An 18,110-nucleotide genomic window follows, 5' to 3' on the forward strand; every position below is an offset into this window, starting at 1 on the left:
AACGTCTTTCACAAAATCATATTATTCTGCTATTATAATTTTCCATAGTTTTAAACTTTCCTTTTAAATAATATAATATAATATAATATATATATATATAAAGTAATAAAAACTAAAAACAACAAATTAAAAAAAATATATATACGTAATAAAATATTTTTAATACTTAACAATTATACAATTATTACGCATATTTTTGGATTCACATTATTCTAAGTATCATATTATATATTTTCCATAGAAATATATATATAAATGAAAAACCAGGCATAGATACATAATATTTTCAACACTAGAGAATTATAACTTTTAGTTCAATTTTTCTGATCAGTTGATAAAGCAAGTAAAAATTCAATATCATAAACAACTATTATCGGTTGGTCAAATGTTCGTTCAACTGAAACAACTAAAAAGGATAGCTTTATAGTGCACTAGAAACGTTCAGATTGACTGTGTGAATGAACCATATCGGTTTTGAGAAAAAGCTCTCTTTTTTGATTTATGTAACTTAAAAAAAAAAAAAAATGTAAATTTAGATATTACTTTAATGTAGTTTAATCGATAACTAGTTTTATTTATTATTTATAAAAAAAAAATTGTATTTAATGAAAAAATATATTAAAATATATTGTAGCATTTATTAGCAACCTTTCTCAAATAAAAATCAAACTATTACTTAAATTAAGTTATAAAAACATAAAATTTATCATAATATCAAAAGTTTTTCTAATTAAATTAATCTAATAAATAAAAGGTAAAAAAAAATTATAAAATTTACATTTGTTCAACAATAAAATCAAACTTTTTCCAAAAACTTTCTGAATTTCTAAGAAAATTAATGTTTTATTGAAATTTATTGTATATTGTTTATTAAACTAACAAAAAGATTTATGTAATTTAATACTTATTATTAGTTACCTACTATCAGAAAGTGTCTCTAAAAATAAAAGCATTGATAAATCATTGCTAATAAATACATTTTTTTCAGTAATAATTTTTACATATTTATAGTTTTCTTTTTGTTTCTATAACTAATATTTTTAAAATGAATAATTTTTTTTAAATTAGTTTATTCGTTTTATTTATATTTGAAGTTTATTATACACTCTAATATAGTATCAGAATCATAGGTTTAAATTTTTAATTTTATAAAAGTCACGTAAATACATTGAATACAAACACTAAATAATGTTAATGTAGGTACTCTAGTACGTTTTTCGTTCAACCGTGTTGGTTTAAAAAATGTAATGTTTATGTTATTTATTGTTGTATAAAAACAAAAATGTCATAACATTTAATATTTAAAAATACAATGTAGACAATATAGTAAAATAATATATATGTATTATGAAATACACATAGTGAAGTATGTTACTAACTTAAAATAGAATAAGAAACGAAACAGTAATATTTCTTATTTTTTATACAATCCTAAAATATTGCAAAAAAAAATTTAAATTATCCGTAAATTATATCGTTTTATTAACTTAAGTTTAAATCTCATTAAACTAAATTATCATGAACTATAGCTATATGTGCCATATCGTACGATATATTCTAATAGACATTTAAAATAAATACCTTCTAGGTACAATATCTAAAATTAAATTAATCATTAATGTATAATATACATAATTTTATTAATTTAAAAGTATCACTATGATTTGCGATATTTAGTTAAACGAGTTAATTTTATTATCAAGTTTAAAAATATATTATTTTTCCGAACAACGGTATATTTTTACTAGGTCAGCAACACTGTAATCCTTATTCTAGTGATTGGTAAGTCACTTGTGTAGATTAAACCTGACCATGTATAAAATTACCGTGAATACTGAATTATATTCAGTGCTCAATGTCGCGGTTATTACAAAAAAATTGCAGAAAACTTTTATTAATACTATTTGAATATATCATAAATATTTTAAAACTGATTTAATGAAATTCAGAAATAAAATGTTAAAGATAAAATTGTTGAACAGAATTTGAAACTTTAAAGGTCTGAATTTTTTTCCTTTAGTATTAGTTTTCCAATGCAAATTACTTATTTTAACATATAATATACCTCTATGTAATGCACTGCAACGCTACGAAAATATAAAAAAAATAATCTGAATTTTACTTTACATTATAATATGTATTATAAAAAAGTATATATGTGATATGTGAAATAGAAATAGATAGAAAATGATAGAAGAAATACCTGGAAAAAATTTATAAAAAAAAAATTTCAAGGTTCTACGGTTATTTATTTTTGAATTATAATAAAATAAATAAATTAATTTTGTCAAAAGCTGATTTAGCGTATGAAAATTCCTGTTTTTTTTTTTCTTATTTTTTTTTTTTTTTTTTTGCTTTCTGATTATGAAAATGACTAAGAATTGTTTACTTTTGTTACTCAAAAGTATCACCTAGATCCAATTTACTACAAAAAAAAAAACATCTCTTCTGCAAGTTAGAAATCTAAGCGTTTTAAACGTTTTTATTAGCTCTAAAATATGGTGATAGACAGTAGATACTTACGATACATTAATTGTTCCACTAAAAATCTAAAATCAATTTCATTGATCTAATTTATATCTAATAATAGTATAGTTTTTAGAATATTACCGATTTTTATTTAGTATGATTTTATTATTTTAAAAAATAATTATTTTGATACTATTCAAACATAAATATTTTATAAAAATCTACAATTTTAATTATATTATATGGATTATTTTTCATTGAATAAAATTCAATGTTTTCGTCGTTCACAATATAATTTATCTTTATAAATATTTATATAACTTGTATGCATATTGATATTACATACATACACAATAGAATGATTTTAATCGGAGTGATTTTTCCTTCGTATTATTAATTCCCGCAGTAATTCTAAACTACAAGGCGCTTGGGTCAACAAAACAAATAATTTGACACCCCAGAGAAAAATAATAACAATACAAATACCTATAAAACCGATAGTTTGAAAATAGTTTTTGGGAAAATTCATATGTTGTTGAAACTATATCTAACAAGTGAAAATGTTACGATATTAATGGTCATTAGCTTAAATTCATGTGTTTTTGTTATATTATTTAAACATTTTTAAATAATATATTGTATACAATACCCTCCGTCCCTCCCATACCTTCAATTGATAAATTTAAGAATGTCGAAAAACTATCGCTTTGGTTAAAACCATAAACACGTATTTGAAAAAAATATTGTCTTTCGTGGTCTTAGTACATTTTTATTTTTTTTTTTTTAATTACAACGATATATGAATTAACTCATTTACAAATTTTAAGTTTTATAACGAATAACTATCAATTGTATAAATATTTTTTGCTGTTTCTCTAATTATATTTCAACGCTTTGAAAATACGGTTAAAACTAAATTAACTTCATTTAAAAAAAACTGTAGATAACATGTACAATGTAGAATATATGTACAAAATAAAAAAAAAAGTATAAGCATTTTAGTTCACGCTGTGACTCATTCCATTCCATTCCATTCCTTACATTAGTTTATAAGTTAAACAGATAAAACTATCTATAAATAAAGTTAACATTCTAAAAATAGTATAAAAACAGTTGAGTTAATTACTTGATATAATTTACATAAAATTTAGATGAAAAATTCCTATATTTATTTATTTTGTATACAATTATTGTCCATTGAAAAATATTGAGAATTTTTTTAATTGTGTAAAAAAAAAAAAAAAATAGGTCAGTATTGGAAAATATTTAAGTAGTCTACTTTATTCACTGAACTTGATATGCTCTAAAAATATTTAAATTATTTTTAAATAAGGAAGTTTTTAATTTTATTACAACATTAAAAAAAATATATCAAACATGTAACTATAATGTAATATTAGATTGATATAAAATAAACCTTACTAGCAGTTTAATCCTAATCATTACTTGGCAATAATAACACATTACCATATATATTTTTTCTGCTTGATTAAATTAGTAATGTCTGATGTCTGATTATTTATAACTTTAATTATAATAACAAATTTCTAACATTTGACAACGATAACATGATATGTACGTATTTTATTTACAATACTACTAAATCTATATAAAATGCTTGTTAAGTATAAAATAAAGTTTTCTATATTATAATCAATAACAATTTTAAAAATATATTATGTTATTCATATTGTTTTATATTATCAATGTATTAATTATTTTTTTTTTACATGTACTAATTGATGTTAAAATTGACTATACTAATAAAAATAAGTATGCAAAAAATACTTCCCTAAGAAATTTTGTCTTCTTTACAACATTAGACCTTTGGAGAAAATTATTAATACTATATTTCAAAACAAATTCATACCGTAAACATGTAAATAAATTAAATAATAATAATAATAAAACTTAAATTAAAATATAAAGTTTTCACTGATTTTAAAAGACTACTTGGTAGATTTATTTTTTAATTAAAAATTCAGGTAGACAAATATTATCATTTATGAGTTACGATGAACGATTTAATAAAGAGACCATTTAAAATTATTTCATAATAATTAGTGAATAATAGATCATATACACTTAGTGAAGTAAGATTATTTACGCGAAGTGAACATAATCTTCATATAATTTATCCATATCATAGAAACATTGTTTAAATAAACAAGACAAAAATTGATTTTGATCAACATAAATTTTTAAAATTAATATTTTTATTTCTTTGTATAATTTTGTATTATTTCCTCATCTATTAATATGAAAAAATATTAAAAATATATAATATATGTTGGTTTTTAAAATTTTTATAATGTATTTAGCTATAATCAATAGTTGGATTAAAAGTTGGCAACAAATAGCAATTCCAGTTTATGAAAAATTATTTATACTTCAGTTCAACCTATGTTATCGTAATATACTTGTGATTTTCTTTTGTATGTGTGTGTGTGTAAATAATATCTATTAAGAACCATAAAAAGAAGATAAACTATTATTAAATCTTGGCATAAGAACAAAACTTTTAACATAAAATATGGATTACATCAACTGTTTTATCACATAAATAAAAATATATAATTATTAATATAACACAAGATTAATAGGTAATTGAATTTATTTAATACATGGCATAAATGTATCACAATATACAAGATATTATGATAGTCATACATTTAATCTAATCTAATTTTATAGAATATCAACCATACATCTTTATCATTCTACTTCAAAGATTTTTAATTACACAGACCTTAAGGTTAAAATTACAAAAATATGTACCACTAAAATGTTTTAGACTATTTAATCCTTAATGAAGCAAAGAACAAATTTAGTTTTCAATGTTATTTTTATTTTTTAACTAATATAATTTAATTTATTTAATTCTTTATACGAATATTTCTTCTTATTACTCATCACAAATTCGCCGATTTTTTACATGTATAATAGTTTCTAACGGTGTTTTAACTAATTGAAATTTTATATGATATTTTTAATGCGTATAAATCAAAAAAGAGTAAAAGGTGTTCCTAACGTTGCAAATCATTATGCTTCAGCATCAGTAATACATCAATAGCAATAATGTATTTACAAAATAAATGTATTCATGCAGCTTAAGTACTGCATTTACATGGATATTGTCATAGCATCAGGCTATTAACGAAACAAAATGTGAAAAATAAAAAACTCTAAAAAAAAACTTTATTTACTATGTTACTTTTTATAAAGATGCAGTAAAGTTATGGACATTTTTGTTTAAGAAAAATCATACTTTTTTCGTAAACCGTATTGAATGCTTTTATAGATTCATACGATTGATTGAATTTCATGAGATTTACATTTTAGATTCTAAAAAAACTTAAGAAAACTTATTTATGTATTTATTTTAATATTCGATAGTTTTAACATCTATATTTCAGTAAAAAAAACTATTATAATATTAATTATTTTAAAATAAATTAAAAAGGTAAAAATAATATGAGACATATTTCATAATTCTAATTCCAACTATTTCAGACTGTTTGTTTACATAAATGGGCTTGACATAGAATTTTATACTTAAGAACTATGGTCGATCAACTGTATTTAAGAAAAAATAAAACAAGTGAGATACATTAACTAATGAATAAATGATAAATCATATTATTTTGTGTTGCAAACTTTAAAAGATTATAAAATAATTTTTATAACGATATTCAATTATTGTTTTTTATAGCATGTACCGTATTCTTATAACAAACTCAACGCAAGCTATAAAATATTTAATACTTTTTACAAGAAAAAGATGACAATGATCATCTCTTAAGTCTAGAATATATTATCTTTTTATTGAAAACAACATCCAAAATATTAACAGAAGTATTAAGATACTGCATGTAATATGTATACATTGTATACTTACTGTTTAATGATTATGTGCCAGTGTGTGCACTGTTTAGTTAAATGCACTCTCAACATAAATTTTAAATATTTAAATATATCTACAAAAAATAAACATTTTAAAATTTTGTAATTTATTATAAATTAATTATTAAAATTAAGATTAAAATACATTATAAATACATACATATATATCTATATACATTTTTAATATTTTTAATTATCATCTGTAAGATAATTTATATTCATTTAATTGGTAAAAATTAGTTTCATTTATAAATTTTATAAGTGTATTAACTGCTTTTTTAAATTAGGTTAAATTTAGTATATTTTGAGTAGAGTTTTTGAAAGTTAGAGTTGTGGCTTATTTAAGTACCTATTCTAGGTTACCTATATTTCATGAAAATTAAATAGTATACTACATTTAAAAGTATCAGTTTTATTATAAAATATTTAGTCATTATAAATAAATATTTTTATAATATATTTGTTATCTTTAAAAATAATTACTTTGAATATTATTATTTATGATGTTTAAAATATATAATAATAATACAACTCATTATCGTGATTAACATTTATAACTAATAAAAATTTTAAAAATTGTATATTAATCTTCTATAGTTTATATTTTATAATTTTTCAAATTCATCATTTAGATAACATATAACCTAGCATCGTTTTATTTTAAAGAAATGCATAAAAGATATAGGATGGTCCAATTTTTTAATAAAATAATCATAATGCTACTCAATTTTGAAGATAGAACAATAAAATAAACATATGAGTCAAAAATATACGTGTATTAAATTTTTCTTAAATACTATTTCAATAGATCAGTAATTTGTGTTTTAAATCACAACCATTTGTAGGAAATTGCTATAATGTTTATGCTTAAGAATCAATTATAATTAAATAGCAATTATATTTATAAAACTCTTATAATCTATACTAAATAAATCAATTTTTTTCTATTTAGTTATTTATTTAATTTAAATATGTTCGATATAATATCAAAACGGAATATTTGGCTACCAAAAACCCCTCAGGATACATGTTTATTATAAACCACCATCATAATTCGGTTTATATCCTGGCTTTCTTCAATGTACACTAACATCCCGTGGGTAAACACATCCAACACAACCTAGCATAAACAAGCAAACCAGTAAAAACAAATTTTCAATTATTCTACAATGGCATAATAAACGTCAATACACATACTCCACGTACATGCATGCATCGAATTATACTTAAGCGCATACATACACATAGAAGTACGAATATACAAATACACTATATTGGAAATTTTTATTACAAGCTACTATTAACACTTAATCTAACTTGAAATGTATTTTTTACTAACTTTTAGTAATTAACTTCTTTAAATTTAAACTTAACTATAAAAATACAATGCCTTTTGTGAAGTGTAAAAACAGATTCGTCTATTAGCTGCTTCGTGAATATTGGGAACCAAAAACACTATTTTTTAGAATACATTTTACAGCAGAATAAATTAATGTAAACTAACCTATTAATAGTGAGCTATATAAGATTATGATAATAAAAGTAGCAGTTTTAAAAAATATAGCACCATACAATGTTACAAACGATGAGTTGATACTGTTCAACAACGAAGGTTGTTTTTTACTCTTTGGGGTGAGCGATATGGAAGTGAATCACATTTGTAATAACAAAAAATAAATAATGGCTGGTTCTGAAAAACGCGTGATTCTTTCTAGATAGTTGATTATGCATTGATGTCTCCATTTTTCTTCTTATTATTATTGTTATTATTTTTATTTTTTTTTTTGTGATTTTAAATTAATTAAAATATTTTTATTATATTATTTGCTATAATTTTGTTTAAAAAACAGGTACTATAATCATAAAATGAACGCTTATATGTAATTTTAAAAATATATACTCGTATATTATATTTTAATAGGTTATACGTAAATTATACGGTGTATAACAAAATAATTAATATAATAATCCCTAATGTATTCGTATTTAAGTTGTTTGATATCGAGTACAACGCTTTTATAATTCAAAACACAGGATTTTATTTTATCATTTTTGATAATATTTCAGGATAAAAACTTTAGCATCACCTATATTATGAAGCTTATATTCATAGGCTTAATATTATGTTTATATTGTACTTGACCAGTGTTATATGATATCTTGGTAAGTTTAATTAATAGTATTTAAATCATTTTCAGTTTTGGTGTAAATATATACTTATTTTATTAGTTTAGCAACGATTATTCCGAAAAGGTCAAATAAATAAAACTATGATAATTATACAACGTATAGCGTTTCAATCTCAAAAAAATCATACAACACATAATAAAATATTTAATTCATACACTACATATTTAAATATAAAAATCAATATTAAAATTTGAAAATTTGAAATTAATTAAATAGAACATATTTTAAATTGTTCATCTTTTCCAAACAAAAACTTGTAAATATTTTACTGATTTACAAGATAACCTATTGTACAATATTAATGACGTTAAAATATTGACTATAAATATTTATCTATATTTTTTATATATTCTATAATATTACATTTCAAATCTCCACTTCAATATTTTATTACATTTTACATAACACATATGTGTGTTATTGCAGTAGTATAGTGCACATGATATATTATTATACACGCTGCTGAAGCGCGTGTATCTCATATTATTCGCATTTTATATAGGCGGTGTAGGCGTTAATGTGCACGCCGATCACTGAACTTGGCGTGTGTCGAGTCGGGATAATATCAATACGATATCTCGCAAATGTGTGCCTTCGCTATTACCTCTGACAATTCCAAAGTGTATTTACTAATAGACTCTCAACACCCGCCCTTTGCGTCTACGAAACTCGCACTTCATGCACCTGTTTACCGTTTTATAGGCGTGTCATACTATCAGTATTAATATTTATGTCGAGAGAGCTTCAAACATGCGATTGGATATGGTTTTCGCGCGTAAATAAAATTATAACTACGATGTTGAATAATTGTGTAATACGATAATTGAGATATGTGCAAGATGCAGTAAAGGTGCTCAGAACTAATATAATTTTGTCCTCGAAAATACACTGCATAAATAATGATCCCGTTCTGTAGAATCAATTAAATTCAATTATTATCTTATCAATTTTAATTTTAATTTATAGAGGGAAATATTCTTCAGTCCACATTTAACTCTGTTTTTAAATATTTTATCTCAAATTATATACGTAATATTTAATACAATATAATACAATATAAATATGTAATATATTGATTTATATCATTTTTTGAAATAAAATTAAAACATTGAAGTTTAAATGTGGTCTATAAAAAAATTTTTCCTTTCAAATAAAAAACAGTTATCACTTTAACATAATTTATCTGACAATTATATATAAGGATTAAAAGTTTTTCCTAAATAGAAATTTTTAATAATAAAATGCACAATATTAATTCCCCCATACTCATAATAGTTATTGGGCAGTATTTTATTGAAAAAATACTATAAATAATTATATACTTAAACATATATAACTGAAATATAAAATTAAAATTTTAAAATCGGTGAGAATTGGCTATTATTTTAAATATTTTAATGCTATTATATACAGCTATCAAAGATAACTACAATAAGTAATTTAATAGATCATAGCTTTTTTTTTTCTATCTGAACTTATGCTTCAATCATTTATGTATTTTTAACAAATTATACAATACATTATAATTTTTATTTAATTATATTTTTATGAAATTTTATTTTATATTCTGAATAGAAAAATGAATGAATAGATTTTATGATACTAGTTTTTATTTGGAGTGTATGTACCTATACACGATAAATAGCCAAAAAATACATTAATTTTCAACTTTAAAGGAAATTTCTGTAATAACATTTTATAAAATAGAAAGAAAGATGAGGTAAAAATTAAAAATTCTATTTGGCAAAACTTATATTTAACAAAATAAATTTTGTTTTTTAGTGTAACCAACTATTTAAAATATTTGAAATTTTTACCATAATATGATTGATTTAGCATTTTCCTAAATCATGTAGTATAATTTAAGATAATTACAGATATTTAAAATTTTCCATTTTTATAGCTTTTTTTTTCTCTATACATTTAGATAACAAATGCTAAATTAAAATATTTAAAAATTTAATGTAAAATCCTACTTAAGTTACCTATATAAAATATCTTAAATATACGAATACTGTTTTTATATGCATTTTAAATTCAAAATTCGTCAAAATCACAAAAATTTGTAAATTTTTTTGTAATTGAAAATTTTTAAAATGTACAAGTTTTATAGCTATCAATTTAAAATTGAATACAAAAATCCTTATAAGCAGTTCATACTGAAATAAAAAAAAAATCTATAAAATGTAATATAACCATATTTTTTATATTTATATAGACATTTTAAGTTTATATTAAGATTAAATTACAATTCAAGCTATGAATTATGACATTCATTATTTTTTTATAACTCAAAAACACTAATCACGGAGCATAAAACTTTTACATATACTAATACATTTGTAACACATAATAAAATTTTCAAATGCGTTGTTTTAGGAAAAAATTAATTCAACCTACTATGTTACCAATAGTTAGATAAGTTACTTTACCTCATTAATGTAATACCCAATAAATATTGATATAAAGTATCTCCGCTTAGAATCGCTTTTCATCTACAATGATATATTATTGAATTCAAATTTAATATCCGTTACATTAAATTTACTCAACATCTACAGTACAGCATAGCGGTACCCAATTCCCAACCTTTCGTCCATTAATATTTGTGTACAACCTAAATATTTTCATTCAAACAAGGATCTACACAATTTTTTTTTCGGTAACTAAATAAATATATTTCTAGGTGAACTTTTCGAGAAGCCTAAAAAAATAATAAGAATTGTCTGTAAAATTATTTGTATATTTTAAATATTATTGTTAAAATTGTCAGTTATTATTGATTGTGTATAAAATTTAAATATAAAGAAAAATAAACTACATAACATAATTATAGTCGATTGTAAACCTATTATTTCTTATACTACATTTTTAAACATAGTCATAGTATACTAGTGTAGTTGTGTAATATAAACATTAAACGTGGATTAGTTACATATTTTGTATTTATTGATATCTCTAGTGTGAAGGAAATAAGGATAAGGAGGTTATAGTACCTATCATTCTTATATCCCAAAAGATTTGGATATCTTACAACTACTAGGTAGCTTAGATAAAATTGTAATATTCTTTAAGCTGATATATATTTTTTTATTTACTTATATAACCTAGCATTTTTTATAAGAAACTATTATATGTAAATATTTATTAGTTGTTCAATTATTAATATTATATTTATTCACATAATATAAACAAATATGTAAAACAATAACATTTAAAAAACAACTCTTCAAACAATTTTGATGTTTACCATAAAAAAAAAAAAAATGTTAATTTATGATATAGTGACAAAAAGTGTTCAAACTTATCCAATTTAAAAAGCCAAAAAAAAAAATAAAATAAATATTTATTGTTTTGTATTATTACATTGAAAATAGTATACCCCACTATGGGTTAATATTAAAACAATAATTAATGTGAAAAAAAAATGTTTAAAAAAAAGAAAATCAATAAATAAGATTACAAAATAACAAAGGTTTTTTGATTTCATGCTAGTATTTGCTTAATTAAACTTAAGTTAAATATATTAAGGACATAATATCTAAAATATCAGTATGTTTCAATTTTATTAACTAAAAATAAATTATTTTTTTTATTTTAACATAATATAATTAATTTCTCGTGTAATCAAACATATAATTTAATTTGTATCATATTATTTCTAAATTTTGTTGTATTATTATTATGATATAAGCGTTAAAACTATAGTTTCAATATTGTGATTAATCAAATGTCAGATAAAATAATCAAGGAGAGTATACATAACAAACTATTTAATTTTATGTAATCATTGTGATAATAATATATTAAATTAATAAGAATAATCGCTTTAAAATGCGAATTTAATATCGTTAATAATTATTTTCATGATACGTATTACCATTAAGTGTATATATAAATACACAATATATACTCAATAGTATTATATAAAAGTCGTCAAATTTGTCAAATAATCATTATTCGTTATTAAGCATTTTATTAAAAGTTATAACAAATAAAATAAAGTCTTTTATAAGTATTAGCATACCTAATGGATTAATTCAATAAAAAAAAATATCATTGAGTTCAAATCGAAAGTATAACTAACTCCTTAAAATATATAATGTAATTAAAACATAGATAAGCAATGTGGACAAAAATATCGGTTTAATATTTTATGTTATAGTTAAATTTTATTTTTTATAGTAAATATAATTAATAATTCTTAAACTATACAACTATTATGGATATAAACGTATCGGTCCAAAATGGATACCCCAAAATGGGTAAAAATATTTTTTTCCATTTATTCCGTTAGATCCATTACGATTCCGTTTGGGTTAATTTTCACTAAAAACAAAGTGTTTGGGTTCATTTTTTTTAATGAGTTCAAATTAATTAATTTAAACAACCATTTCTCTCTCATTTTTAATAGTCTGAAAATTATCCATAATTCACTTAAATTAGTTAAACAAATGTGTGAAAAATATCATGTCCAAATTTTTAATATTTATCAATTCTACATAATCCACTACACTTGATTTTTAACTACTTGAGAGAAAATTACACAATTAATGATAATATTGATACTTAATAGTTATTGAATGAAATATATATGTATTATGTATAATATATATTAACAACATAATGCAATTTTTGAAATAGTTTTTATTTATTTTAAGAACCCAATAATTTTTTATAGTGGTAAAACAAATATAATTATAACTTACTCTTAATTATTTATAATAATTTATTATCTTATTTTTACTACTCACATATTTACTATTTTATATGTTTTAGAAAATGTAAATCATAAAATACTGACTTAATAACGGCGTTAACTTAATTATGAATTAATATTATTACTATATTATGAAAAATTTATTTATTTGGCTTTTGTCATTTATTTAATATTAAATGTTATGTTGTCTTTATATACTTTTATTATAACGGTATTTGTTTAAAACTAATATTTATTACATAGCTTTCATATCCATACACGTACAATAAACTGACACATTCACCAGTATGGTGTTATTTTTCACTATTATATCAATCTATTACATACGCTTCGACATCGTGACTATTAGGATTACATTTTTTTTTATTTATATAAATAACATTGTACACTGTATGATTAAAAAAAAACTTAAATTATACATATTTATATTTCACTTTATGCCACCGTCACATGATGATACAACTTATGGCTGGACCTTTGAATTTTGGTTTATTCTGTTTGATGTTTCAAACTTAATACTACTATTATACGAGCAGATTAAAAATACATACTTATCTATGTGTACGCACTATTATAATTTCATATAATATTAGTTACAAATAACTATTAATATTGATACTAATTAAACCTTATATGTTTATTATTTTTTTGTATTATGTATATTATTTTGTATTTGAAATAATATTTTTTTATTAATGTCCTTATCATCTTTGTGGATATTGTATTATTTGAAATACATATATTATGAAATATCAATTTAAGCGTTTTATTATCATTTATATATATATATGTATATAATATCTTCAAATAAATTATAAAGCTTATACATACAGTTTAAAATTTAAAAATTTTAAATGTATAAAACAGTAATGTTTTCATGAATTTGAAAATATTATAATAAATAAGTAATATGTACAAGTTTAATTATTTAAAATCATTTATATTTACGTATATGTTGATATATTATTATACAAATGTATACATATATTTAAATAAAATGTGTTTTATATTTTAAAATACCGACAAATGAATTATTATTATGAAAATCTACCAGTTCCATTTTACTATAACATAATATATTTATGTCCATTTTGAATAAACTTATCACTGTTCCACTGGGTATAACATAATCATATTTTCTGTTATCGTATTCAGTGATGCACATATAATTTACAGCCAGAAGCAAGTACAATAGGTCAGCATTTTTATTCCAAGATTATATTCTATCGTTTTTGAAAATTTTCACATTCCAGTCAACTTAATTCTATCCTAATGTAAGTCCTAGTGTATACATGCGGAATGACTTTTAGCATAGAATAATATAAACAACTATTTTTTCCATTAAACATTAATTTTTTTAAGTCTTCAAACAGTTTTTAATATTGAATCCTGAATGATATTGTTTATAATCTAATAAATTTGTGTATTTTATATATGTACCTACTTAAAATTAGATATGTTACTATAAATAGGTACATTTAAATTAAATAATATAAAATTTAAGAATAATTAATTTGAAATGAATGATTAAATTATGTTTAATTTTATTCAAACAATTATTTAAACATTTTATTATTTTAATAAACTATTCTTCAGCTCACATTGTTTATTTTAAACTACTTCTTGTGTTTATGATTAATTCAATTCGTATGTATATATTGAAATAGTTATACGATATATTAACGATATATATAAATATATATATATCAATACATTTTATTAAAAATTGGTTTAAAAGTATGATAAAATTACTTTAAAAAAATATATAAAAAGTTTATAAAATATTCGAATTCATAATATAAATTTGATTACTAAAATTTATCAAATTTTATAAATCATAATTATTATAAGTAAATATTTTATAAAACTTATTGTTTTAAATAATTTCACAAAATATTAACGATAAATAAAATATTGAGAACAAATACTCTGTAATTGTGGATTAAGGTATTAAGAGATTTCTTTTGAATCTTGAATAACTTAAAAACATATTAAAATTAATATTTAAAAAAATAAATAATATTAAATATTATTTTAAATAAATTTTATTCATTTTAAAATACATAAAAGTAACATGCGTACATGTGTGTTAAATTATTTTATAAAAAGGAAAAATATACTTTTCATGCAAGTGATGTAAAGGATAAAGTGTAAAAATATGTAATAAGTTGGAAAGCCAAAACGTATTTTCTAATAGCTAATAAAAAAAATCCTATTATGAAATAACGTCGAAATAAATTAATTTGTGTGATCTGATCAATAATCGGATTAACTTGACGTACTATTATTCCAAAGTATTTTTGAAATATATAATGTATGCCGTTAGCATGATATGATATATACGTTGTGGATTAAAATTGTTTTGATAACTCGTCATAAAAAAATAACAAACCTAGGTGTTATTTATTTTGTGTTACCATATGTCTGTGTGGTGTATAACTATAATTTTATAGTTGTGTTATACTTAATTACAAAGAACATTTCAATTTTGAAGGTTTATGTTGTTCTACAGTAAAAAGTAACACGAAGACAAAGAAGAATCAAATCGTATTATTTTTTGCTACTCAGTATATTTCTGGAGTGTGCTATCTTGTACATTTATTGATTTAACCGAAACCATTTACATCAAAATTAGTACATTAAGTTGTATTAAATGGCCTATATAATTTCCATTTACCATAGTAAATCATATACAGCGTCATCACCATTCGAGTAATACATTTTAGTAAATTTAATGGATCAATAGTTGTTGGTGTGAATTTCATTATTTTTCTCGTGAAAATGAAAACAATGTCAAAGTTAAACCGATAATCCTTGTTATTATTTTACACAAACATGCTCCACTCATATATATATGTAACTCAACGGGTGTTTTTGAGAGGTAGTTCGGAAATTTACGAGTAACCGATGACTTAAAGATTTCCACCACGGTATTTGTGGTTGTCACTAGCACACGCGGTATATACCGGTCAAAACAACCTCCAAAAAATACTATATTATGAAACAGTCATTAACGAACCTCAGAGAGATTGTTATATATGTATATAAATAATAATTAAAGAATGTTTTTGAGCACAATCGATCTAAAGACGTATTATTATAGAACGAAACTTTTTTTTTCATACCACCCTAGAGAGATAGGGTTTGAACATTTTTGTTGGAAATATCCGATAATGTGGATAACTATTTTATATGTTTATGACACGTAACAAACAACAATATAGATATGAAAATTAAAAACCTTCAACATCAAAGTGTTTTGGTGTCAGAGTCAGAAGAATTTTTTTTAATAAATATCATAGTAATTATAAAATGTATTCTTAAGTCAAACGATTTAATTTTACCTCAATATTTCATGATTATAATATTGATCTTAATATTTTCAAAAATATTTTAGATAAATCTATGTACAGTGTATTTGTATAGAATAGATTTATAATTTGAATTATATTATACGAGTTATTAATTCATAATTTGTCTGAATGGTACAGATTTTCACAATACCCTAAAATATAATTGAGAGATCCTAAACTAATAAGTCGTTAATAGTTAATACAATATCGTCACATAGCAAAAAAATAAATTTATAGATGCTATACAATACATTTGAAGCTCGTGTTATAATAAAAATAACATTAAATAAGCACATTTAAATTGAGAAAGGTTCAAAAGTTTCAAATCACAAAACACATTATACGGGTTTTAATATAAACTAACTGTGAATAAAAATTTTAAGTGTTTGACTTAAAAAAAAACACTGTTATTAATTATTAACATTATTAACATTAATAATGGTAAACAATAATTATAAATAAAAAATGAACGAGATTAGTAGCAGATTTAAGATTGAAATGATCCTCGTTAAAAATATAAGCAGTATCTAGTGTAAAAAGTATCTATACTCGTAAATGTAACATATTTTTTACAAAAATTTTTAGCTGTTCCTTAGTAGTGACCTTAGAAAAAAATAGAGATAGAAATTTTATCTGCATTTTTATACTAAACGACCATCAAATCCACCACTAAACTAGATACAACTATAATATTTTGGATATTTTCGCGTCTATTTAAAATTATAATTTTACTTAATATGAATACAATTAATATTATTTTAAACATATTGGATCTAGGTATACCATAATATTATTGTAATAAAATTATGACATGTTGATAATGTAAGTATAACACTTATTTTAAATTTAATTTTCAATACATAAACATTTAAAAAAATATTTTTAGCAATTTAGATTCTGAGTATATTTGACTATGTAGGTTTCCATTAAAGATTTAGTTTCACAGAATCGTTTCACAAAATATTTTATTATTTAAAAACTGTAAAAAAATAAAATTACTTTGAAATATAAATCTAATGAAAACTAAATATCTTATTTCATCAAAGTAAAGATTCAAATTTAATTTATTTTCATACATCAGTACATTTGCAGTGACAGTCACATTTTGACTAAAATGCTATGTCAATGTTAATTTTATGTATAAATAAAAACCTAGTATAAATTCAAAGTTTAATATTTTATCTTATTCTGTTTTTGCAATTTCATTTAAACTATAATACATAATATATAATTAATTTATATCATATTTAAATTTAATAAATATGAAATCCAATCACAACAGTTGTTTTTTCATTACACGCTGGGCAGAAGATCTTACGCATTTTTTCAATCTAGCAATACGAATATATACCTAATGAAGTATATAGACAATATTAAAAATACGGGTTTTTATAACAATCAAGAATATTGCATTGATCCAAACGAATCAAAGCACTTTTTAATTGTTTTTGTTTTTCATTTAATAAAATATAATA

At 21.2% G+C, this 18,110-nt stretch overlaps 1 protein-coding gene across 3 annotated transcripts in view; it reads right to left on the minus strand.

Moving 5' to 3' along the window:
• Window positions 1-18,110, minus strand: part of LOC112599104 (sex peptide receptor-like) — a 103,232-nt gene that overhangs the window by 83,811 nt on the left and 1,311 nt on the right. The gene's annotated exons all lie outside the window — the stretch shown is intronic.

This window comes from Melanaphis sacchari, unplaced genomic scaffold (genome assembly GCF_002803265.2).
Source record: "Melanaphis sacchari strain LSU unplaced genomic scaffold, SCAv2.0 Contig4_pilon_pilon, whole genome shotgun sequence".
Classification (NCBI taxonomy): Eukaryota; Metazoa; Arthropoda; class Insecta; order Hemiptera; family Aphididae; genus Melanaphis; species Melanaphis sacchari.